This window comes from Protopterus annectens, chromosome 14.part0, assembly GCF_019279795.1.
Source record: "Protopterus annectens isolate FY-2018-M chromosome 14.part0, PAN1.0, whole genome shotgun sequence".
NCBI lineage: Eukaryota > Metazoa > Chordata > Ceratodontiformes > Protopteridae > Protopterus > Protopterus annectens.
Window position 1 is genome coordinate 553,688,211 of NC_056748.1, and position 24,623 is coordinate 553,712,833.

Here is a 24,623-nt window from a genome sequence, read left to right on the forward strand (position 1 = left end):
CAAATAGAGGGCTAAAGAGGCCCACAGAGAAAAACCCTGACTATTAGAAAGACTAATAAGAGTAAACAGGGCAAAAGGCCCACACAAACCAAGAAGCCAACAGGGCACTAACTATTTAAAACTATTTAAAACTATTTAAACTATAGATTATATTAAGAAATGACCTAATACTAACACACAACTATCTTATTAACAAAAAGGAAAGTTTTTTTTATACAACTTGCTGTTATTTTTCCCACAAATGGTCCGAGCTAGCTGGATCACCAAGATCTCTCTTGCCGCGGCAAACTAGATCTGAGGTAATTCCAGCAGTGCATTGTGGGATAAGGGGCTTGGTCTCGAGCTACTGGCAAACCTTGAGCTTTGCTATCAGCCATGTCGGAGCCAAGGATTGGTTCTGAACCCATCAGTGAGAATAAACAGCGAGATTTAACAACTTCACATCACTGGTTATGCTCTAACTATAATGTAAACTACCATGGTTTCTTTTGTATTCATTTATGCAGTTAGCATAAACAATAACTCTTGTAATTTAGAGTTAGCTGCAACCATGAGTTCAGATGCAGAAATGGCAATATTTGGGCCTGCTGCCTCCTTTCTCCGAAAATCAGAGAAAGAAAGGATTGAAGCCCAGGATCGCCCATTTTATGCCAAGTCAGCAACATTTGTGTCAGATGACAAAGTAGCTTATGTTAAAGGAACTCTAGCATGCAAGGAAGGTGGCAAAGCTACCATTAAAACAGAAGATGGAAGAGTAAATGTGCAAACTTCTTGAGTTTATAACTTTACGTTATGAAGCAAACAAGTTTCTAAGTCAATAAAACTATTTTGTTTCATTTTAAAGACTGTAACAGTTAAGAATGACCAAATATTTCCTATGAACCCTTCTAAGATTGATAAAATTGAAGATATGGCCATGATGACTCACCTCCATGAACCAGCTCTGCTGTATAATCTCAAAGAGCGTTATGTAGCCTGGATGATCTACGTGAGTAAAATAAAATAAAATAACTTCTCTATCAAACACTTTTTAACTGCTTGTTTTTAACTGTTGACATTCTCCTCTTTCAGACCTATTCAGGCCTTTTCTGTGTCACTGTTAACCCCTACAAGTGGTTGCCAGTGTACAATCCAGAGGTGGTTGCTGGGTACAGAGGAAAGAAGCGTCAGGAAGCCCCTCCCCACATCTTCTCCATCTCTGACAATGCGTATCAGTTCATGTTAACTGGTGAGTAACTTGTTTGCAATTTGTATTTAAATGTTAATTTACAGCTGCATTACTTCTGTTTAAAAGACACTAAAATGAATCATAACCTCGAGGTACAACAGCAAAAAAAATATTAATACGTCATCAGAACTATACATTTTTTGAGAACTCTATAAAATGAACAAATATTTTTGCCATTTTTACCTGTTAAATGTTTTAAAAAAATGAAACAATTGAATATGTACTATATTTTAACATATACACTCTATATATAAGATGCATGTCAAATCATCAGCAAGTCAAATGGCATCAGAAATACTCGGTCTAGGGATCTAAACCTCTTCTGCAATATCAAGAGATTGGCTTGGAAGGACAGGTATAGAGGATACCACTGCTGTGACCAGACTCCCCAATCAAATAAATCAGAGTTCATCCCTGTCTATATTCAACTGTAACTTAGATCTATGGATGGGAAACAGAATATTTACCCAAGGACATCCCCCTGTACTACTAATAGACAAAGGCAGCTCCTAAGTACTTTATCCCACACATGTCTCCCCTCAAATTTTCTTCGTTATGATCCCAGTTATTCTCATTAGGGATAATATATGATTATCAACCATGGGATGGGTAAGATCAATCTACAGGCAAATGGGATGGATTATTTTGAACATGCAATAGGAAATTGTCTAGGTTTAAAATGGCCCACAAGAGCAGCTAGGCCACTACTTACCTATGAATACCTGCTTAATACAGGATGTAGTTCTATGCTATGTATTTACATAATGATGCTTTAATAAAAGAATGAATGCATATGGTTGCAACAACAGAAGCAGTACAGCTACATTTATTTATTATGTGCAAAGACGTGTATTTATCACCGTGAATGTAGATTTATGCTATGCTTGTATATCATGTTGCAGTATGCCAGTGCGAAGCTGGTAGCAATTTAATGAAACAAATCTGCTAGGCATCTTATAGTAAATACTTGTATGCAAACAAATACAATTGGTTCATAACAAACACGTGGATAAACATATTTATAAATGTACCTATTTCCTTGACAGATCGTGAAAACCAGTCAATCCTTATCACGTAAGAAATTTCTTTTATAGTTGAGAAATTCAAGTTCTCATTCAAATTAAATTTGTACTAATGATCTCCAGTGACTGCATCGTTATTAATTCCTTGTTACATGTAGTGGAGAATCTGGTGCTAGGAAGAATGTAAACACAAAATTTGTCATTCAGTATTTTGCAACAATTGCAGCCCAGGGTGAAAAGAAAAAAGAAACTGAGGTTCAAAGTAAGGTGAGAAAATTGACTCACTTATACAATTATGAAGAAATAAAAAATTGCAACATTCTGATCACAGATCATTTGTTATTTAAGCAATAACCCACGCCTGGGTGTGGGTAATGCTGGATTTACCCACAGTTGGTGTGGTTTGGTCACGAGGGCGAAGCCCGAGTGGCCAAACAAAGACAACCGTGGGTAAATCCAGCATTACCCACACCCAGAAGTGGGTTATTGCTATTATACAATGACATTATTTAAGAATAAAAATACTTACTTTTCTTAAATAATGGCATTGTATAATGCCTCTTTGCTGCCCTTCCGCAGCTGTCCAGTATTCTGTGGCAGTTCTGATGTACTGCACATGCGTATGCTTACGCAGTACATCAGAACTGTGTGTGGAAGCAACAGAGAAAGGAAGATCTCCATTGCTTTTAAAAACGTGTCTTACTATGTTAAACTCATTTAACATAGCAAGACAGCTTTAAAAAAAGCAACGGAGAAAGGAAAATCTCCGTTGCTTTTTTTTAAGATATCTCACTATGTTAAACTCGTTTAACATAGCAAGATAACAGCAACGGAGCTCTTCCGTTCTCCGTTGCTGTCCAAAAAAAAAAGACTTATGCTAATGGAAAAAGTCCAGGTGACCAGACCTTTTTCCATTAGTATAAGTCTGATTTACAACGTGCACACTGACCAATCAGCGTGCACATTTTGGAATATTAATGGGGGGTCATTGTATAATAAGTTATTCTGCATTTATTTAATTTCTAAGCATTTTCTCAAGCAAAAAGTAGTTAGCTGGAAGTACAGACTACACTACATTATTTTTCAAAATTTTCAATGAAGAAAGGGAAGGGAGCAATATTATACCACTTGGATACATGCTTAAATGTTTTGCTAATGAGGTGTGAAGGACCAATGATTTAATTCACACCACTTCTCAGTCTATATGAGATTCTAAAGGTATAATTTAGCCAAGATGAAATGCACATGTAACACACTAAAACAGGTTTTCATTTTATATTTATTTACTGATTCTGTATGTACTGATGCTGTAGATTTTGATAAATGCTTTGCCTGACTGGGGTTCCCCTTGTCCCCATCCATTCATTTGCTATTCTCTATTATTCCCCTTCTTTATCTGTTTTAATCTAAATAAAACAGTAAAATCAGGCTTTTCTTAACTGGTTCTTGACTAAAAGTATAAATTAAGGCTACATAAACAAGTGTTCTCTCTCTCTCTCTCTCTTTATATATATATATATATATATATATATATATATATATATATATATATATATATATATATATATATGTATGGGCTATACTGCAGTTCCCCAGGGTATAACTCATTCATTTTGGCCTCACATCAGCGAATACTCAAGTCATTGAGCATATTTCCTATTTTCTCCTAGGTACTGTACCCATGCATTTCATATATTTAACTAAGGGGGTTTAGAGAGATAGGGACTTTTGTTCCCTTGGTAAGAAGCAAGCTGACCTGTTGAAACTTATCAAGTTGAGCACTCAATGCCTTGTGACAAACTAATCATAGTGGGACTGTATGTATGCATGTGTGTATACATACATGCAAAAATAGATATAGAGAAAATGCATATATGTGTATAAATATGTGTGAGTGTGTGTTTATGGTTACTATGCAGTTTGTTGACTTCACAACTGGTCAATGTTCTACATATAGCCTTTTAATTGAAAGCAGGATTGATAGAGTGCTGCTATAATTGAGTTGTGTTATGCTGACTATAACAGTGTAGTGAGACATTCACTGTTCTCACGGCTGCATGACCATGCAGTAGATATATATAAGTTAGGGAACAATGGGTAACATTGCCACATCAGGGGTTACAGGGTGAAGCTCCTCAAGTAAGGCATGTCTTGTTTGTATTCTGTGTCAGCAGTGTGCATGTATTTTAGTAGTTAGACCATGTTGATGTTAGATAGGAGGTTAGGTCTTGTGCATATTGCATGTGGGCAATGAAATGTGTTCTGCTTGTATGGGCAGTGGCAGGTATGTTCAATTTTTTTTTTTTTTTTTGGTGGTATGTAATTCAATATATTTGATAATATGCTCATACTTCGGGAAAGTGAGACAGAAAGTGGGTAGAGTTTAAAGCAGACATCAGTAGCCATATGTAGCATCTGAAGGGAAAAAAATTACAGGTGATAATCAACAGAGATAAAACCTGGCATACATTCGGGTATCAGATACGGATATACACATTCAGAATTTATAGTATCCATTGCTTAGCTAGTAACATTATATCACACAGTTGACAGACTTTTGGATAAATAAAGATTGTTCTGAACTGACTTTAATATTAATGATGGTATTTTTTTTAATTTTATAGGGAACTCTGGAAGATCAAATCATTCAGGCTAACCCACTCCAGTAATGCCAAGGCGATTAGGAATGACAACTCATCTCGCTTAGTAAGTTTATGAATTAAACATTTTTGGATTACATCAGTTGCTGCAGTATTAATTGTTTTTTTTCATACTGGAATTTCAAAACATATAAGAATAAAATGATAACAGTGAAATTGTTAGTTTCATGGCTCCACACATGAAGTAACAGAAACTGGTGTTACTTAACGCTCTTAAACTAGTGAATAACTCTCACTTTGAAAAAGAACAAGAAAAACAGATATGATGTACATTTTATTCTATACATTTTGGACTGCATTCAAAGAGTTTAGCTGCATATAACTACTGGCATTGCACTGCTGTGGTTTAAGAACATTGCATTGCTAACCAACGATTCATAGACATAGAACATGGTACAGAGGCTCATTAGATGCTTAGTATTATGTCTGAATCAGGCACCTATCATGGTTATAACAACTGTGCTAGTGTTCTCCCTACTGACCCTTCCAATACTATTGCATAGAACAGGCATCAACACATACACACACACACACACACACACACACACACACACACACACACACACACACACACACACACACACACACACACATATTCTGAGGCACATGCACATTCCCAAGACACCCAGTTACACACACATATACACACACCCAGTTACACACACATATACACAAACACACGCATACACCCAACCTCTCACTGACAACCAGCTGTGGCACTGACAGCCCTCCTCCTGACATAGCAAGGTCTCTAAGATTAGCCTTCAAGGGTAACAAAGAAGTATTTGCTTGACTTTGCAGTGGAACCTGATTTCCTGCCGATGGAATAAATTACCACTACAGATTAAACAAAGCATTAACTCATCTGCCTTTAAGGTTAGTCTTGATGATTGCATGGGTAGACACAAATTTATACAAGGGTTATTGTTTAGAGTTTTGCTTGAATTTGGGAGGTAGGCACTATTAAGTACATACAATGGGTGGCTAGAGCTTTTAAGTGTCTACTTAAAGGTGTATATGGCTAGGCCACATATGATCCCTGTGACTGTTTGCCCAGTATTGTTCCTAGGTTCCTATAGGTGGATACCAAAAAAGACCGCATTCATTTTCACCTCTTAGCACAGACATATGACAGCAGAGCTTGCTTTTTAATTGCTCTACCATGGTATTTCAATTCTGAAGTAAAACTTTGGAGAAAAGCTCATACCCAATATCCATTAGCTGTGCCCCTGGACTGCTGTATGTCTCTGCATCATTGTCCAATAGACCACTGTAGTCCTACCAACCTTAAGCTTTAACTATTGCAGTGTTACAGTGATCTCTGAATTGAAAAGATGCAGAACACTGTACATACAGGAAACAGGTTTGTGCAGTGCACTGTGTATTATTTTCATAACATAGAGGTCTGTGACCATTTACTATTGTCTTACAGTATCTGCTTGCTAAATGCAATGGTAGCAGTTGCAAATTTTGCAAAAGTAATCCATTTAGCATAGGGCTATGGTTTGGATTATACTGTAATTTTGTGTTTTTGTTCTGATTAAAGTGTGAGAAACAGTGCCATATTTTGCTATATATTTTGCAGCAACTATACAGGGCCACTTAGTTATTAGACATATGCAGAAAAATTATTAGACAGATGCAGAAAAATATCTACAAATTCATTTGAAAAGGTTTATCAAGAAGTTTTAATAAAAAAAAGAGTTACACAGTCATTACCTGCTGAAATGAGCTAAGTCAGATAGTAATAAGTGATTTATTTGCCACATTTAGGAGGTATCAAGGATATACCTCGAGTTCACAGATGTAAGCATTCTGCACTGTGTCTCACGCTATACATAACAAGGATCCCCTTTGACAGCAGAAAGACTGCATGTATCAGTATGGAATGAGATCATACGGTGTTAAGCAAATGAGAAAGGTAAACTTGGTGCATTCAGCAAAGTATAGAGCAGTTGCTAAGCAATAAGAAAGGGCGATTCAGTTGGAAGCATTGGTCAGGGCTATGATCCTTTAGAAGTTTTCACCAAAATAAAGGATCATTAGAATTAATTTTCTTTGTACAAGTACAGCTAGTACAATCCTAGGTTACCTCATGTAATTGTTAAGTTTTGACCTCCTTTAGGGTAAATTTATTCAAATCCACTTTGGAACCACAGGAAAGCTGGCTTCTGCTGATATTGTAGCCTGTAAGTATTAATTTGAAATAAGTACTGCATGTTATAATTGGAGATATAAATTACAAATAAATGGTGCACTCATATTTCATAATCTGCTTACAACAGACCTTCTGGAAAAATCCAGAGTAACATTCCATCTGAAAGCTGAAAGATGCTACCATATCGTCTACCAGGTCATGTGTAATAAAAAGCCAGAACTCATTGGTAGGTACAAAATAATAAATGAATGCTTGTGTGCTTTATGCTTCCAGGAGTTCTGCTACTTAAGTAGATTTAACTAATTGATTCATGATCATTTTTAACTACTTTTCAGAGATGCTTCTGATTTTCACTAACCCATATAACTTCTCATACATGAGTCAGGGTGAGATTACAGTACCAAGTACTGATGATGCAGAAGAGTTAATGGCGACAGATTTAAGTACAATAGTTAGACTTTACTAATTAGACTCCAACAACCAATGTACATATAATTAACAATCTATAGCTGCTGGTGACACAGTAAAATAATGTCAGAAAAACTAGACACATGTCAGTTTATTCATTTCGGTTTCACTTCTTGGGCACTTTGCTGTGTGTCATCTGTCTAGTGTGTTTACTCATAAGCACAACATGTATATTCACATTTAGCACTGCATGTAGTACCCTGACAGTATCTCCTTCAGGGACCAATGGATTTGTAGCATCAGTCACCTACAGGGATGAAGCTGTTAGTATGACCAGTTCGCCTGGGTTCGTCTAGTAGCATGGACTGTACTGGACCTGGTGGAGGTGAATGGTAAAGAAGTAGCTATTATTTCTTTGCCCCATCTAATGGGGAAGAACACTGAGTGTGTGTGTGTGTGTGTGTGTGTGTGTGTGTGTGTGTGTGTGTGTGTGTGTGTGTGTGTGTGTGTGTGTGTGTGTGTGTGTGTGTGTGTGTGTGTGTGTGTGTGTGTGTGTGTGTGTGTGTGTGTGTGTGTGTGTGTGTGTGTGTATCCCACTAGGGGATTCAGTGGGACAAGGAATATAGCAAGAATGTAAGAATTCTAACAGCTTGTCTGCCAGTGGGAACAGTACCTCGCATGAGTGATGGACATCTCTGTGATGCAACAAGCTGCTTCCAAGATGTACAAATGGAGGTTAAACTCATATGGATAAAAGACTTGACAAGAATATGTCTAATAACTGCTAGCCTTTTACTACCCAGGTAGAATCTCTAACCAGTCATGGGAGGGATGAGACTGTCTGACGGAGAGGATCAGCAGAACTGTGTTTGGATGAACAATATTATATCAGCTTACAGTAGTACAATGTATGTGCACAAAACATTCTAACATGATTTCCAATACACAGGATGCCATTGACATCCTTGGCTTCATCCCAGATGAAAAAGTTGGCATCTACAAGCTGACAGGTGCAGTGATGCATTATGGGAACATGAAGTTTAAGCAGAAACAGCAAGAGGAGTAGGCTGAGCCGGATGGAACTGAAGGTACTGAAATTCTGATAGAAAGCACAGCTGACTAATGCTCTTGTTTTAACAACAAAGGAATATAAAACCATAGAATGAGCACTTTTTCACCTTTATATAAAAGTTATTTTTATTTATGTTATTTTATTGTGACTGGCAGTGTTCATCTGGCTGTTGTCTACTTTCAGTGGCACCCTCAAGAGAAAAGTACGAAGATTACATGTAATAGTACAACAATATAAATACAATTTAAACTGACAACATAACAATATTACATTAGCACTGTGGCATGAGATTATAAGTGCAGTTCCATAGACAATTACATTGGTAAGGGTCCTAGGCCACATCCACAATTTATGGAAGCATGAATTGCCAAAGTTTTAAATCAGATAATTTGTAATAAAAAGTTAATATAATGGAAAAACACAAACTTACTTTTTTTAAGCATTAACTCACAGATATATGCAGATTAATGACATCTGCATTGAGCTTACATGTTATTAATCACAGTCTTAATTGCCAGGTTTCAGCTAAAGAACTTCAATTAGGGGTCTGGCTTTATTATGACTCTCAGCCACCATTTGGAGTTAGGTACACAATATCTCATGTGAGACAAGCCTTCCATGAAATGATAGCATCTGTGTTTAGTTCTCCCAAGACTGTCTGGGTCACTGACTAAATATGTATCACTGCTGTGACATTTGGACACCTGGCCATACCTGGTGCACAGTGATTTCAGTAATATCCCGGACTTAGAAATGCTGAACAAACTGGTATTAATCACTTCCTGCACAGCAGCACACATTAAGTCAAATATCAGTACTCCATGCAGTTGGCCCTAGGAAGAGTCTTTACTTCTTAATATTTGTCATAGTGGCACATGGAAAAGAGAGGACTAGAAAGTCTTACCTTAGATATTTGCTAACATAGCATACACTGGGGCAATAGCTGAGTAACTTTGAAGGCACAGCAATAGTTTTATAATACAAAAAATAATGACTTTCTTTTAAGAAAACACCTGTTTTAATAAAGCAAGTTTTAATAATGCCTTTAAGAACTATTTCATTCCAACATGATTTATGATGAAGTTAAGGTTTTCTAAAATTAAACTGAAATGTAATATGTATGCAATATAATTTACTATTAATTATGATACAACATTTTGAAAAAAAAAGTGAATCATAACTCTCAGTTTCAAGAGAAATGAGTATGCTGCATTTCAAGCATAAACTTACAGAAATGCATACATAGTATAGAATTAAGTGCCTTAAATTGTGTACTTAAATTACATTTCTATAGTGTGAGAAACTTGAAACTCTTTTTTTTTTTCACAGATGCTGACAAAGCTGCTTATCCGACAGGTCTCAATTCAGCAGATTTATTAAAGTCACTGTGTTACCCCAGAGTGAAGGTTGGAAATTAATTTGTAACCAAAGGGCAGACTGCCCAACAGGTATTTATATCATTGGCAGATTAACTTGACATTACCTACTGTAACTATTAGCTAACAGAATTAATGAGCAGTCATCATTTGGGACCACAGTGTGGAGAGATGAATGGTTAAGTGCTGCTGGGAAGTAAACAAACAGCACTGTAGAATGTAATTATAGTTTTATTAACAGTGGATACACTGCGGCACTGCCAGATTGTATCTGAGAGAATGCACAAAATAGCCTAATGCAGAAATGTTAGTACATCAAAAGAAAAACAAATAATACCCTGTAAAGTCAGTACTGGAAACAAGTAAAAAGGCTTAGCAATGCCCAAAAATACATGCAAAATATCCATGGGCAAAATGTAATCCATAACATAACTTGAAAATTATTATTTCTTTATTTTGTCTACTATTTGTCTGTTACGTCAGTGAACATCTGTTTTAGCTGATTACTATTTTAGGAAAAGAAGGATTATTTATTTATTGATTGATTGATTTAAAAGTTGATGACTGTGGTAGAAGACTGATCCCACTGATGGACTATATTCAGTCTCATCCTTGATGGAGAAAAAACACAGAAATGTACTGCATGAAAAATAAGAACAGGCTGTACAGGTGTTCTTACAGATGTTCATCAGTTCAAACATGGAATTCATTCTACAAAAATTAAACAAAAAAAGAAGTTATGTCTTACCATAACTTTCCATCTGTATTATTGATCTTCATCTATTCTTGACTGATGGGTTACGGTTCCAATCCTCGGAACCGATCTGGCAGTTATATGGCTCACGCCAGCCAAAAAAACTCTCAAGCTAAAAGTCTACCCAGAATGCCCCTCTTCATATTACCTCAGATCAAGTTTGCAGATTTATAGAACAATAGATGGAAATAATCCAAATGAAGAAGCCATGTCCAAGGAGTATCCTAATAGAAAACCCAGGACAAAAGATCCCTCTGCCAGGAATCCACAGGAGGGAGAAGGAGGGTGGGCTGTCAAGAATAGATGGAGGTCGACAACACAGATGGAACATTATGGTAAGAAATGACTTCTTTATCTGATGTTGTCAATCTTCATCTGTTCTTGAGTGATGGGACTGAGTCCCCAGCTACTTTAGATCCCGGGTGGCCCTATGGAAAGATATTCCTGAGAACCATAGAACCAAAGGCCATTCTTCCCTGGAAACCAAAACTAATTTCTAGTGAGTAATAAAGGTATGTGGAGTAGCCCATGTAGCTGCTGTGCATATTTCACTCATGGAAGCTTTAGACTGGAAAACAGCAAGTAGCCATAGATCTGTTGGAATGTGCCTTCACTGGCATTGGAAACTTCAGATTCTTTCTGTTATAAATGATAATAATTCAATCCCTTAACCACTTTGATAAGGTAACCTTAGAGATGGATTTTCCTAACGTTGTGCCAGAAAAGGAGACAAATAATTGCTCTGATCTCCTGAATTCTTTAGCTCTGTTGAGACAGAAATATATTTGTCGGTGAACATCTAACAGGTGTAAGCAATATTCGCCTTTCTTGGAAAAATAATTTGGAAAGAAGACAGGTAAGTCTATGGCCTCATTAATGTTGGACTCTGAGACCACCTTCGGAAGAAAGGATGAATTCATCTTGAGTGTATCCTTATGGAAAATTAAGTAAGGGGACTTTGAACATAACGCTTTCAATTTGGAAACTCATCTTGCAGAGGTTACAGCTATAAGTAGTAACGTTTTCCAAAAGAGGAACTTCAAGTCACAATTCACTGCTGTTTCAAGGGGGGTAAGTACCAGTGATTGCAAGACAATAGTCAGGTCCCATGGTGGTAGCGCATCTTTAAATGGAGACTTTAAATGGATAGTTCCCTTGAGGAAGACCTTACATAGTCTGTGTGAAATTAAGGGGAGATCTCTGAAACCATTATGAAAGTTAGAAATGGCAGCTAGACTAACCTTAATAGTAGTAATGCAAGCTCCCTTACCAAAAAGACTGGCCAAAGATTCTAAAACTTTTTCTACTGGGGCCAAAAAGGGTAAAGGCCATTATCACAAGTCCAGATTAAAAATCTCTTCCATTTACTGAGGTAGAGATTCCTGGTGGATGGTTTATGGAATGCCAGCAAAAATCTTCATACTAGGGAAGTAATATCATTCTGCCTGGTGACTAATGGAATTGGAGGAACCCAGTAGTGAGCTTGAGGCTTTGAAGAAAGATTGGGATACACCAGTTCCTGATGGTCAGACTCCAGAAGATCTGGAACTGGGTCCAGAATCCATGTATGGTGAAGTAGATGATGCCATAGGAAGGGAAACCAAATTTGTTGAGGCCCGAAGGGTGCAATGAGGATTACTTTGCTTCTCAACCTGGCTGCTTTCTTGAAGAAAAGAGTTATCAGAGGGAAGGGAGGAAAAGCATATAGGAGACCCAGATGCCAATCGAGGAGAAGACCGTCTCTCAGGGACTCCCCTAGAGCAGGGATCAGGGCAAAGTAGTTTCTGCACTTGTTGTTTTGGGGTGAAGCAAAAAGGTTGCAGCAAGGCTTGCCCCATCAATGAAAGCTCTTCTTCGATATCCTGGGATTGAGAGACTACTCGAGAGGCATTAGAATGCATCTGCTTAACTTGTCTGCTATCATGTTTGAACACCCCAGGATGTGTGTTGCTTTCAGAAAATGGTTGGAGGCAATGGCCCACTGCTACACCCAGAGGGCTTCTCAGCACAGAGGATAGGATTGACTACCCCCCCTTGTTTGTTGATGTACCAGACTATGGACATGTTGTCTGACTGAATTGCAGTAGTTCCTTGAGGAAGGGTACAATGAAATGCTTACAACATTAGTAACACCGGCCTCAGCTCCAGAACATGGATATGCAGATTGGGCTCTATCAGGGACCAAGTGCCTTGGATTGTATTTCCCAGATAATGCCTCCCCACCTCATCTGGGAGGCATCCATTGTCACTATGGCTTTGGGTTGAGGAGGGACAAAGAGGAGACCCAGAAGAATTTGTTTGGATTCCTTCCACCAGGATAGGTCCTTTTTGCAGCGACTGCTGATAAGTATGGGGTGGTTCACTGGGTGGGTTAGAATGGACCACTGATGCAACAGAAGCCATTGCAGTAATCGCATGTGAAATCTCATTAGTGTGACCAGAGTGATTGCTCCTGCCATGGACCCTAATGTTTGAAGCACCAATAGGGCTGGTATTTTTTTCAAGCACAGGAGAGAATGAACTTGAGATTTTATTTTCTGGAATCTGTGGGAAGGTAGAGAGGCCACACATGATAGACAGTGTTGAGATGAGCTCCAACAATTTCCATATCCTGAGAGGGAGTCAGTTAAGGCTTTGTTACATTGACCATAATGCCTAGATGCAGGAATAATTGTGAACAATTGCAGGGTGAAATCTGTCACCTGTAGCAGTAGATGTATTATGGAAGCAGTGATAAGCCAGTTGTCTAGATATGGAAACACCCAAAATTCATGCAGTCTCAAGTGAGCTGTTACTGCTGCCATACATTTGGTGAACACCCTGGGGGCTGTGGTGAGACCAAAGGGCAGCACCATGAGCTGATAGTGACTGGTTCCTAGCCAGAAGTAGAGAAACCTTCTTGAGCGTCTGTCCATTTTTATGTGGTAATATGTGTCTTGAAGGTCTATAGAGCACATCCAATCATTTTCCTCTAGAAAGAGAAATATTGACTGAACCATGATTATCCAGAATTTGGACTGATGAACAAATTTGTTTACAGTGCTGAGATCCAGAATCTGTCACTAGTCCCCCTGTCTTTTTTGGCACTAAAAAAAACCTTGAGTAAAATCCAGATCCCAGCTGGTCTGATGGGACTTCTTGGATATCTCTTTTTTCTAGTAGCTTTTGTATTTCTAAGGCTGATTGGTTCCTCTGACTGGGTGGAACACTGGGGAGTCTTGTTTGAGTCTTTGGGTAAAGAGTGAAAGAGACGAGGTAACCTCTGGAAATAATTCTCAGCACCCAGGCATCTGTGGTTATTTGTCATCAGGCTGTTGGGTGTAAAGAAAATCTTCCCTAGACTGTCTCCAGATGTAAGCAATTGGGCCTCCTTTCAGGAGCGCTGATAGGGTTGGCCAGAGAAGGACTCCCTGGAACCCTGGTTCTGCAGGCCACCTCTCCCTCTAGGATGGCGTCTTCCATATGAACTCCCCTCTCTGCCCCAAGGGGAGTCTCCACCACATGTGTCATGGAAAGGCCTCTAGGATTTCTTGAACCACATCTTCCCACTCCTCCCATTCCTGGAATAGGCTCACTTGGGAGCAGAAAAAGGTATGCCCACAGCAGACAAAGTCTTTCCATCTTTCTCACACCTGGATAGAGCTTCTTTAAATTTGGGGCTGAACAAAGACGATCCATCAAAAGGAGCATTGACAAAGGAACACTTGAATGGCTCTGCAAACTCATACAGGTGCACCCAAGCGTGCCGTTGAATAGCAACACCTGAACCGGCTGACCTGGTTACCTCTTCAGCTTCATGTGCGATGAGCCTCATGGACAAATTAGAGATTGACTCCAGGGTAGCTAACTGGGAGGCCACTTTTTCCTGGACCCCCTCAGCTACAGCTTCTGCTAGAGTATCTGATATCTCCTTGATCAGACCCTCTGCACCTTAGTGAAATGTGCCATAAAGTTCAAGGACCTAATGGTAAAGGTTGATGATGCGTAAACCCGCTTCCCAAATCTGTCCATCACCCTTGACTCTCTGTTAGGGTGATGAACAGTGAAATTTTCCTCAGCTAGTTCCTTTTTTTGTGGCAGCCACCACCACCATGGCATCTACTGCTAACCCTTTCACCCAGGACTGATGATCCTTGGGAGTGGAGAATATTTTATCTGGTCTCCAGGGAATTGGTTCTATCGAAACAGGAGCCTTCCAAGCTCACTGAGCAACCAGCTTAATAAGATCATCAGTGGGAGAGGTCACCCAGGAAGTAGATGGGTGAGTTCCAAAGGCTTGCAAGTACACAGACTCATCAGAGGAAGGGTCTTTGGATGTCCAGCTAACCCTCTGTTTGAGGATCTCCAGGATGTTTCTAAAGGAGATGTCTTCCAGGGGTGACTGATGGGAGCCCTTCTCCCTCATTGAAATCTGTGTCCTCGGTGGCAGACTCTTCAGGGGAAACTAGGTGTTTCCTCTTAAACAATTTCTTCTGAGGGGGCTCTTCAGTGGGAATATATGAAGAGGATTCAGAAGAGGGGTGGTCACTGGATGGTAACCCTTGCATCCTTGGTGCTTGCTGTCCAGGTACGGAGGTTGGTGTAAGCTCTAGGAAAGTAAGGGCCAAGGGGTGAGACTCCGGTAACACAGGAGCCACCTGGGAAGTAGCAGTGGCCAAAACCCTCTCCATAGCTTGAAAGGCAGGCCCCCCAGAGGAAGGATGGGAGACTGGAAATGAGACAAACTTGGAACCGGGGTCACGTCCCACCCCGAGAGACCCAACTCCAAAGCCAAGCCGAGGAAAGTCCCCCAGCCAGCACACCGTAAAGTGGTAAGGTCAGCTCCGAATAAAAAACAGGAGTCAACTGAACCCTCTACACCTGAAGATGGAGGACTGATCCCGGGGACCCACTGGTTCCAATGGCACAGAGAGACTCAGAGCTGTGCCTGGAACCAAAGACAAAGATGCTGTTGACGTCGACACCATTGGAGTCTGTGTGGTTGAAATCGACAGCTCTAAACCATCCGAGGAAGTCAGATGAGGAATATATGTAGGATTACTGAGGGAGAACTCCCCTGCTGCAGGAGCAAGAGAGGCTGAGAAGAAGAAGGGGGAAGACCCCTGGCCGTCAGAAGCTGATCTACCAATCTCACTATATCAAGTTCAGAAAGACTCCTGGTGGAGCAAACAGACAATCCAGAGGGAGATTCTGGCCTGTCCATAAATGGGCTAGGGAGTTGACCCAAAAAGGAGTCAATTGATGAGGAATATCTCCTCCTGAATGCATAAAAAGTCTCAGTCTTTGGCACCTGGGCAGAAGGTTGGAGCTGCAAAGCAGCAGGAGATGTCGGTACCGATGTGGTAACTATAGATATCAGTGCCGACACTGGAGTCATTACTGGTGCTGGAGTCATGGCTGGTGTCGATGGCACCAAGGCTGTGGTTGGTGCCAAGGACTCGGTCCATTCCGAGATTTTCGGAACCTTTGATTATTTCGGTTCTGAAAAGAAACCACTAGAAGGGGATTTATCTTTTTTAGATGTCGGTATCCATGGAGACGTTGGCACCAAATGACTAGATTTTTAGCCAGACTCCTTTGGAGACTGGTTGGCCTTGGACAACACTTCTTTAAAGGGAGCCTTAAGGAGCCCTTTAAGAATAAATTTATTCCTACATTCTTCCAGGGCTCTAGTACTAAAGACCTGGTAGATAGAAAACTCCAAATCTAGATGCGGAGCACCCAAACAGTATACACATTTATCTAGTCCATCACAGTTCGGCATTTTCCTGCTGCACTCTTGGCACTGCTTGAAGCCATTGGTAGATTCTGACTTATCTGCAATTATAGTAAAAAAGGTAGAAGTTCAGAGAAAAAAGATGGAGAAAACACAATCACTTGCAGACATAAGAAAGGATCCTATCAACCATGGTAGGAAAGATTACCAGTCAGTAAAGTAAGAGAAAGAGAGGGGGAAATTACCAACTATAGTATGCTAGAAGTAACAAGTGGTACTAGGTTAAGGGAATGAAATACTTGCACAATAAGAAAGGGTAGATAAAAGGTTTGAAAAACTTGCGATAGCTAGAAATAAGACAGAAAGTTGGAGAAAACTATATAATTTCAAAAATATACTTAGTTGTGAGAGAGTCGGCTGACGCATCTATCTATAAGAGCGGCAAACCAGATATGAGGTAATGTACAGATGGGCATTTTGGGTAGACTTTTAGCTCGAGAGGTTTTTTTGGCTGGTGCGAGCTACATAATGGCCAGATTGGTTCCATGGATTGGAACCATAAACCATCAGTCAAGAATAAATGAAAATTGACAACATCAGATAAGATATGTAGTCAATAAAGGCTAAGAGATTTTTAATTGTCAGCCAACTTTTATGTATGTCCACTAAAATACATGCACCTTAATGAGTCTGTTTTGTGACAAACTATAAAATAAGTTAAAATTGTAATTACTCATTTCATATTTCAGTAGGAATTCATTTGTAATGTGTCTGCACTTTTCAGGTCTACAACTTTGTTGGTGACCTCGCTAAATAATTATATGAGAAGATGTTCTTCTGGATGGTGTTCTGTATTAACCGGCAGCTGGATACTAAGCAAGCAAGACAGTACTTTATTGGTGTCCTGGATATCGCTGGCTTTGAAATTTTTGATGTAAGTTCCAGAACACAGAAAAGTGCATTTCAGTACAACTAGATACTATAGTCAGCTAACATAGCATATTTCTTTCTATTTCTGTCTTCCAAGAAACATAAATAACATAGTTGGTTCTACAATGTTAGTTTAGTATTGCAATTGTTAAATTAAAATTCTTTTCTGTAGTGCAAAGAAAGACTTCATTTTTTTTTCCAAGTAGACTTGCACAGTATACATTAAACAACTGTATATCACAGCCTTCTAAATATGCAACACATTTTCATTTGTAGAGGTGTGTTATCTATGCACCATGATGAGGGGAGGGGTTGTGCACCAAAAGTGATGATACTGCACTTTTAGCATTTAATTTGAGACTGTTTTAGTACACCAAGAATTTACTAGGGAAAGCTTATTCTGGTGGGTTTTATAACAATTCACAGTTAGCAGTCATCAGCAAACTTTTTTATCCATAGGTCCCAGATCTCTGCTTTGAGATTTGAGCAGTAAATACTAAAAAGGACAGAGGCCAGCACCGCTGGTCACATCATACTTTCTGATGAGGCACTTGCAACTTACACTTTGTTAGTTCTTTCAGCCAGTTTGCTACCCTTCCTACCACATATGGGGCAATTTTTAAAATATTTAGCTTTTGCACAATGCCAGCATGGGGAGCAGTGTCAAAGGCTTTGGCCAAGACAAGATACTCTGCTTGCACTGCGTGGAGGCCATCTATTACCTTCATAACCATTTCAAAGAAGTCTACCATGTTAAACAGCATCTACCTTTCACAAAACTAAACTGTTTGGGATCAAGACTAATACGATTATTTATATCACAGTCTATGAGGTCAGTTGTAATACATCCCACGGCTTTGCAGATGAGGCTTGTAGGCCTGAAAGGTCTGTAATTATCCAGGTGAAATATAAAGCCACCCTTATGGACTGACTTAAATCCTTTCAGTGTAGAAATCTTCTGAAGAGCAAGCACTGAGTACATTCACTCGAAAATCTAGGAAGTAGTGTTAGGATGTAGGAGAACATGAATAATAAGGATTCATGTGATCACTTGGTAGGCCAGGCCTACCACCATCTGCAAACAGAACTACTGTTGTATATAAATCATGTCTTAAAAGTATCAAACCACTTCATGCAATGTATTCACACAACACTTTCTGTTTTTTTTTTTTATATTTAGTTCAACACCCTGGAATAGCTCATGATCAACTTCACCAATGAAAAGCTGCAACAGTTTTTCAACCACCACATGTTTGTACTGGAACAAGAATAGTTCAAGAAGGAAGGAATTGAATGGGAATTCATTAACTTTGGCATGGACCTGGCTGCGTGCATTGAACTAATTGAAAAGGTAAATTAAATATTAATTCTTACTTTTATAGTATGTATTTCTGTGCTGCAATCCTTCACGTTGGAGAATGTTTATTTGAGTTCTATTTTTAACAAACCATGTTACAGATGCAATATCTAAGCAGTCAGAAGTTATGAAGGCAAGCTGGAGTGCCTCTTTGTTATCTATAAAGATAAATTACTAATGTTTACAACAATATTCTGTGGTATGAATGCATACAAAGTACAAAAATGATTTTAGTAAAGTAACAAACACATTAGTAATTGTACAGCACATAAAGCATTTTTAATGTACAAACTGAACAATATAGATTTTTAGGTGAAAGACAGAAGGGGCATGAATTATTGAGGCTGCGGTGTAGCAGAGGTTTGCTAGATTTACAGCAATTACCAGGATGGATGTGAGGTGATAAGGAAAAGTGAAATGCTGGAAGTTTCAGAGAAATTTATTCTAAAATAAGTCAACAAAAATCAATTACCAAATATTCGTATTCCTAACATTTATTATGCGACTTACAGAAAGAAACTAATGGTGCTACTGTATTAACTACCAGCAGGGTATGAATGGAAACATGAAGCAATGTCCTACTCCTCCATGATTTCATGCATGTCTGAGTGTAATTTTATATGCAAGTCTGAGGTTTTCAGCATGCAACAGTATTGCTACATATGACTAACAGAACAATATGTGTAGGACTAAATTACTATGCACCTGCCCAAACACATCCAGGATACTTTCTGACTCAGAATGTAGGTATTACAAGACAAACAGGTTACTTTCCTGGTACCCCATAAACCATGCAGAGAAAGTATGAAACAATTAGCAAGATATTGGCACATCTTGCCTTGCAATAGCATTTTCATTTTATTTATGGTTTAACAGATTTGTAGGATATGCAGTGTCAAGGAAAAGTATCTTATTATGAACAAAACAGGTGACATAATTGTACATATAGTATCCCTGTGCAGCCTTGTATTAAAATCATACTTTAAATTACTGTTGTTTTCTTTTTTATAGCACAGAATATAAACTATTTCATTTGCTTGCTAGCCTATGGGAATTTTCTCAATCCTTGAAGAGGAGTGTATGTTCCCCAAAGCTTCTAATCAGACCTTTAAGAATAAACTATATGATCAGCATCTTAGAAAATCCAATAACTTCCAGAAGCCAAAACCTGCTAAAAGAAAGGCAGAAGCTCACTTCTCATTGGTGCATTATGCTGGCACTGTGGATAACAACATCAGTGGGTGGTTGGATAAGAACAAGGACCCCCTGAATGAATCTGTCATTGGCCTGTACCATTAATCATCACTGAAACTGCTGGCCTTCCTTTATGCTTCATACTCTACTGCTGATGGTAGTACTTTTTTAATACTGATTTGCTAACAAATCAATATATCTATGAAGTATCAAGCATGATAAATGAAAACAAAGTGTAATCACTGATGTAAGCATATTTACAGGATTGCTAAAATACCCTTTTAAGTAAAACTTACCTTTTATGATAGTTACTATAGAGTTAAAATGGTTAACACAAATCAATTTATAACAGCTAATGATGACTGTGATATATATATATATATATATATATATATATATATATATATATATATATATATATACATATATATATATATATATATATATATATATAGATATATATATATTTGAAATTGCCATTATATATTTTGACATATTTACATCTAACATGCCGATATGTGGATATAAAATTCAACGCTTCTTCTTTTGGCTTTTACCATTAGGATTTGCCACAGCAGAACAATGGTCTGCAAATGATTGGCAGTGGAGTTTTTTACATTGTAGAATTGCCAGCCCAGCATCTCACCTTCCACAGAAGGCACACACATGCACACACTCACGTCAAAGGGCCGATTTGCAGTGTATAATCCACATGCAGCATGTCTTCGGGATGTGGGAGAAAACCGGAGTACCCAGAGAAAACCCATGCAACAACAGGAAGGACATGCAGACTCTGCACAGAAGGCACCCCAGCTAAGAATTGAACCAGAGAACCTTTTGCTGTGAGGTAACAATGCTAACTGCTGCACCACCACAGCCACCCATATAAAATTCAGTACTGTGGATTGTAAATTCAAGATCATGACTAGCCATAGTTTATAATGGAATTTGAATTTGTTTTAATGCATTTGCTTATAAGAAATAATGAACTTCTTCAGAAGGGCAGTATGATAACACATTTGTGAGTAATTTATATTATACTACCTATATTATCACAATTTGTTCAGTCATTTATAGAAAAGTTCTCTGAATGCCACAACAGCCTTTGCTTTTAAAAACCCCAAATCATCCCATTTAAGGAATGAAATATGCTTCTTGTAACATTAATTATTCTGATGCTGATGCTAATGGATGTGGATGCTGATGGCATAAAAGGAAGTTAAGCAAAGTAGCCATTCATCACTCTCTAGCCTATAAATCCATGAACCCAACCCCTTGATACCTATCTGCTTGGAACTTACGGTACAAAACTATTCCTTCAAGTACAGAAGTAAAGTAAGTATAACTACTCAAAAAGGAACAAAGTTTTGAGAAAACATGCATCACCCATAAAGTACAGTTTTGTACCTACCATAAATGTAGATGTCTGATAGATATGCAACTGCAGTCCTGACATATGGGTTGTCCTGCCTCAGGCAGCCCCTCGGTCGGCCGGATTCCAAAGTCTGGGTCCGGCGTCGGCTGATGTCGCCTCTTCCCCGACGTCAGAGCGGCTGGGGTATAAAAGCATCAGTCGACGCCATCTTCTTCAGTGTTTCTTGCCCCAGATGCCAGGTGCCCTCCAAGGAAGGCTAAATTTAGAGAATGGATAAAATTCCAGACATGCACAATAGTAATAAACAGATACACCATAAAAGCTATCCCCAGCTAAGTTGGAAAAGGGGTAGTGGACCCAAAAAAGTAAATTACAGAGGGGTAGGAGGGAGGGTAAACCTGACTGCAGTTGCATATCTATCGGACATCTACATTTATGGTAGGTACAAAACTGTACTATGTCCTTCAAGAATGCAACTGCAGTCCTGACATATGGGTTGAATACCATAGCCAAGTTGGGGGTGGTAGGATCTAAGAAAAAGATGGTGTAGCTAAAATGCCCTGCAGGACTGCCGAAGCAAAGCCTGCTCGGGATCTGGAGTATAAAGGCAGGTTGTAGTGTTTGGAAAATGTAAGCACGGAGCTCCATGTAGCAGCTTCTAGAATGTCCTTTGTAGCCACCCCTCTTAGAAAGGCTGTGGAGGTGGCTATAGCTCTGGTGGAGTGTGGCCTGATATTGGCTGGCACACCTTTTCCATGGAAAGAGTAACAGAATCTGATGCAGTGTCCAATCCATTTTGAAATTGTTTGTTTGGAAATTGCCTTTCCTTGTACTCCAGCAGCGTAAGCTACAAATAGTTGGTCAGACTTTCTGTTGGCCTTTGTTCTGTCCAAGTAGTAGCGTAATTGCCTGTGTATGTCCAAAGTGTGCAGCAGCTTTTCTCCTTTATTTTGAGGATTGGGAAAGAAAGTAGGCAGGTGAATTGCTTGATTTAGAGACACCCTGGATATAACGTTTGGCATGAATGAAGGATTGGTTCTTAAAGAAACTCTGTCCTTATGAAAAATGAGGAATGGAGGTACTGCCATGAGGGCCTGTATCTCTGAGACTCTTCTTGCTGAGGTAACTGCCAACAGGAAAACTGTTTTCCAGGAGAGAAATTGCATTTCTGAAGATGCTGCTGGCTCAAAAGGAGGAAGAGTTAATTTTTCCAAGACAAAGTTGAGGTCCCATGCAGGCACTGGTGGTTTCCTGGGAGGTTTGATATTCTTTATCCCTCTTAGAAACTGTCTTAGCAAAGGATGTGAAAACACAGGTGGATCACAGTTGTATTTTGCTGAGATTGCTGAAGCGTGTATTTTTATGGAAGAATATGAAAGGCCACTATGAAGCATTTCTGCCAAGTATTCTAGTATCTGTGGCATGCTTATTACTGATGCATCCTGACCCTTGTTGGCATTCCAGATGATAAATCTCTTCCATTTGGCTGAATAGGTTTTTCTGGTGGAAGGTCTGGTGCTTCCAGTAAGATCTCTTGAACTTTTTTGGAAAGAGAGATATGGGTAGAAGTCATGGAACCCTCCAAGCTGTCAGCTGCAATGTTTGCAGGTTGGGATGAACAGTCCTGTAATTGTGATGAGTTAGAAGCAGAGGCCATTGAGGCAGGGGCCATGGCTTGGTGCGAGATATGCTCCTTAGTAATGGATACCAGTGCTGCCTTGGCCAGTCTGGAGCTATCAAAATACCTGTCGGTTGTTCTGCTTTGATCTTCAGTAACACCTTGGTCATTAATGGTAGAGGTGGGAATGCATAGATTGTCAGAGAATTCCAGCTGAAGGAGAGAGCATCCATTCTCCAGGCTTGAGGATGGTGTGTCCTCGAACAGAACTTCTTCGGATGATGATTGAGGTGGGAGGCAAAGAGATCTATGTCTGGCCTTCCCCATGCATGAGTTATTTGTGAAAAAATGTCTGGATGCAGCATCCATTCGTGCGGTTCCAAAATGTTTCTGCTTAGACTGTCCGCCAGAACATTGTCCTTGCCTGGAACAAACTGGGATTGCAACTGTAAGTTCAGTTTCAGGGCCTTTTCCCAAAGAGTCATTGTTAGTCTGCAGAGGGGGTAAGAATGAGTGCCTCCCTGTTTGTTTATGTACCACATGACAGTGGTGTTGTCTGTCTTTATTAGCAGATGACCTTGCTGAAGAAATTTTCCGAAGGCCTCGATTGCATGAATCACTGCCAACATCTCTTTTTGGTATATGTGCAGATGCATTTCCCGGGGAGCCCATTGCCCTTGCATGCATCTGCCCTCCATGTGCACCCCCATAAACTTTTTAGGTACCATTGTAGTTTTCTCATGTGTAGTCTTGCCAGTGGAATCAGAAGAATGCAAGATGCCATGAAACCCAGGGCCTGCAGGATTTTCCTTGCAGTCATCTGGGTGAGCTTTGCTAGGCTTTTGAAGTAATCTGGTAATTGTTCTTGTTTTTCTTCTGTGAGAAAAGCCATTTGTGAGTTTGTGTCCAGTTTGGCTCCTAGAAAAATTATTTGTTGGGATGGCAGTAATCTTGATTTTTGAATGTTGACTGTGTATCCCAAAGCCTGTAGTAAGTGTATGACATAGTCCAAGTTTCTTATCAAGGCTTGTTTGCTGTCCGCTTGTATAAAGCAGTCGTCCAGGTAAGGGTATATTTGTATCTCCTGGAGTCTGCAATGTGCAATTACTGATGACAGGCATTTCGTGAATACTCTGGGCGCAGTAGATAAGCCAAACAGCAATGCTGAGAATTGATAATGCTCTGACCCTGCAAGAAATCTGAGGTATCTTCTGCAACTGCGTCTGATTGGGACATGCAGGTATGCCTCCTTGAGGTCCAGAGTAACCAGCCAAGACCCCTTGCCCAGCATGGGAAGAAGTTGCTGTAACGTCAGCATTTTGAATTTTGGCACAATGAGAAAAGTGTTTAGAGTGGACAAGTCCAGTATAGGTCTCCATTACTTTTCTTTTCTTGGAACAAGGAACAGTCTTGAGTAGAATCCCTGGCCTTGTTCCTAAGGAGGAACCTTTTCTATTGCTTTGATCTGTAACAGGTTTGAAACTTGTATGAGTGCCTCTGCCCTTTGATTTTGTGGCAGGTTTGGCATGCCTTGTCTTGTTGGTAAGGTATGGAAGTGGAACCTGTAACCTTTGTCTATTATGTCCAGAATCCATTTGTCCTTTGTTAAAACGTGCCAATTCTTTGAAAGTAAGGATAATTTTCCGCCTAAAGGCGCTTCTCTTTGAGCCTTGGTTGGGGGTGTCAAAGTCAAGTCATTGTGATTGTCCCTGTGGAGCAGTAGAAGTCCCTGCGCCACTTCTCTGATTAGTTGGT

At 39.4% G+C, this 24,623-nt stretch overlaps 1 pseudogene; it reads left to right on the plus strand.

Annotated features, from left to right (window-relative positions):
* The first annotated feature begins 543 nt into the window (after positions 1-543).
* Positions 544-24,623, plus strand: part of LOC122788700 — a 95,874-nt pseudogene continuing 71,794 nt past the window's right edge.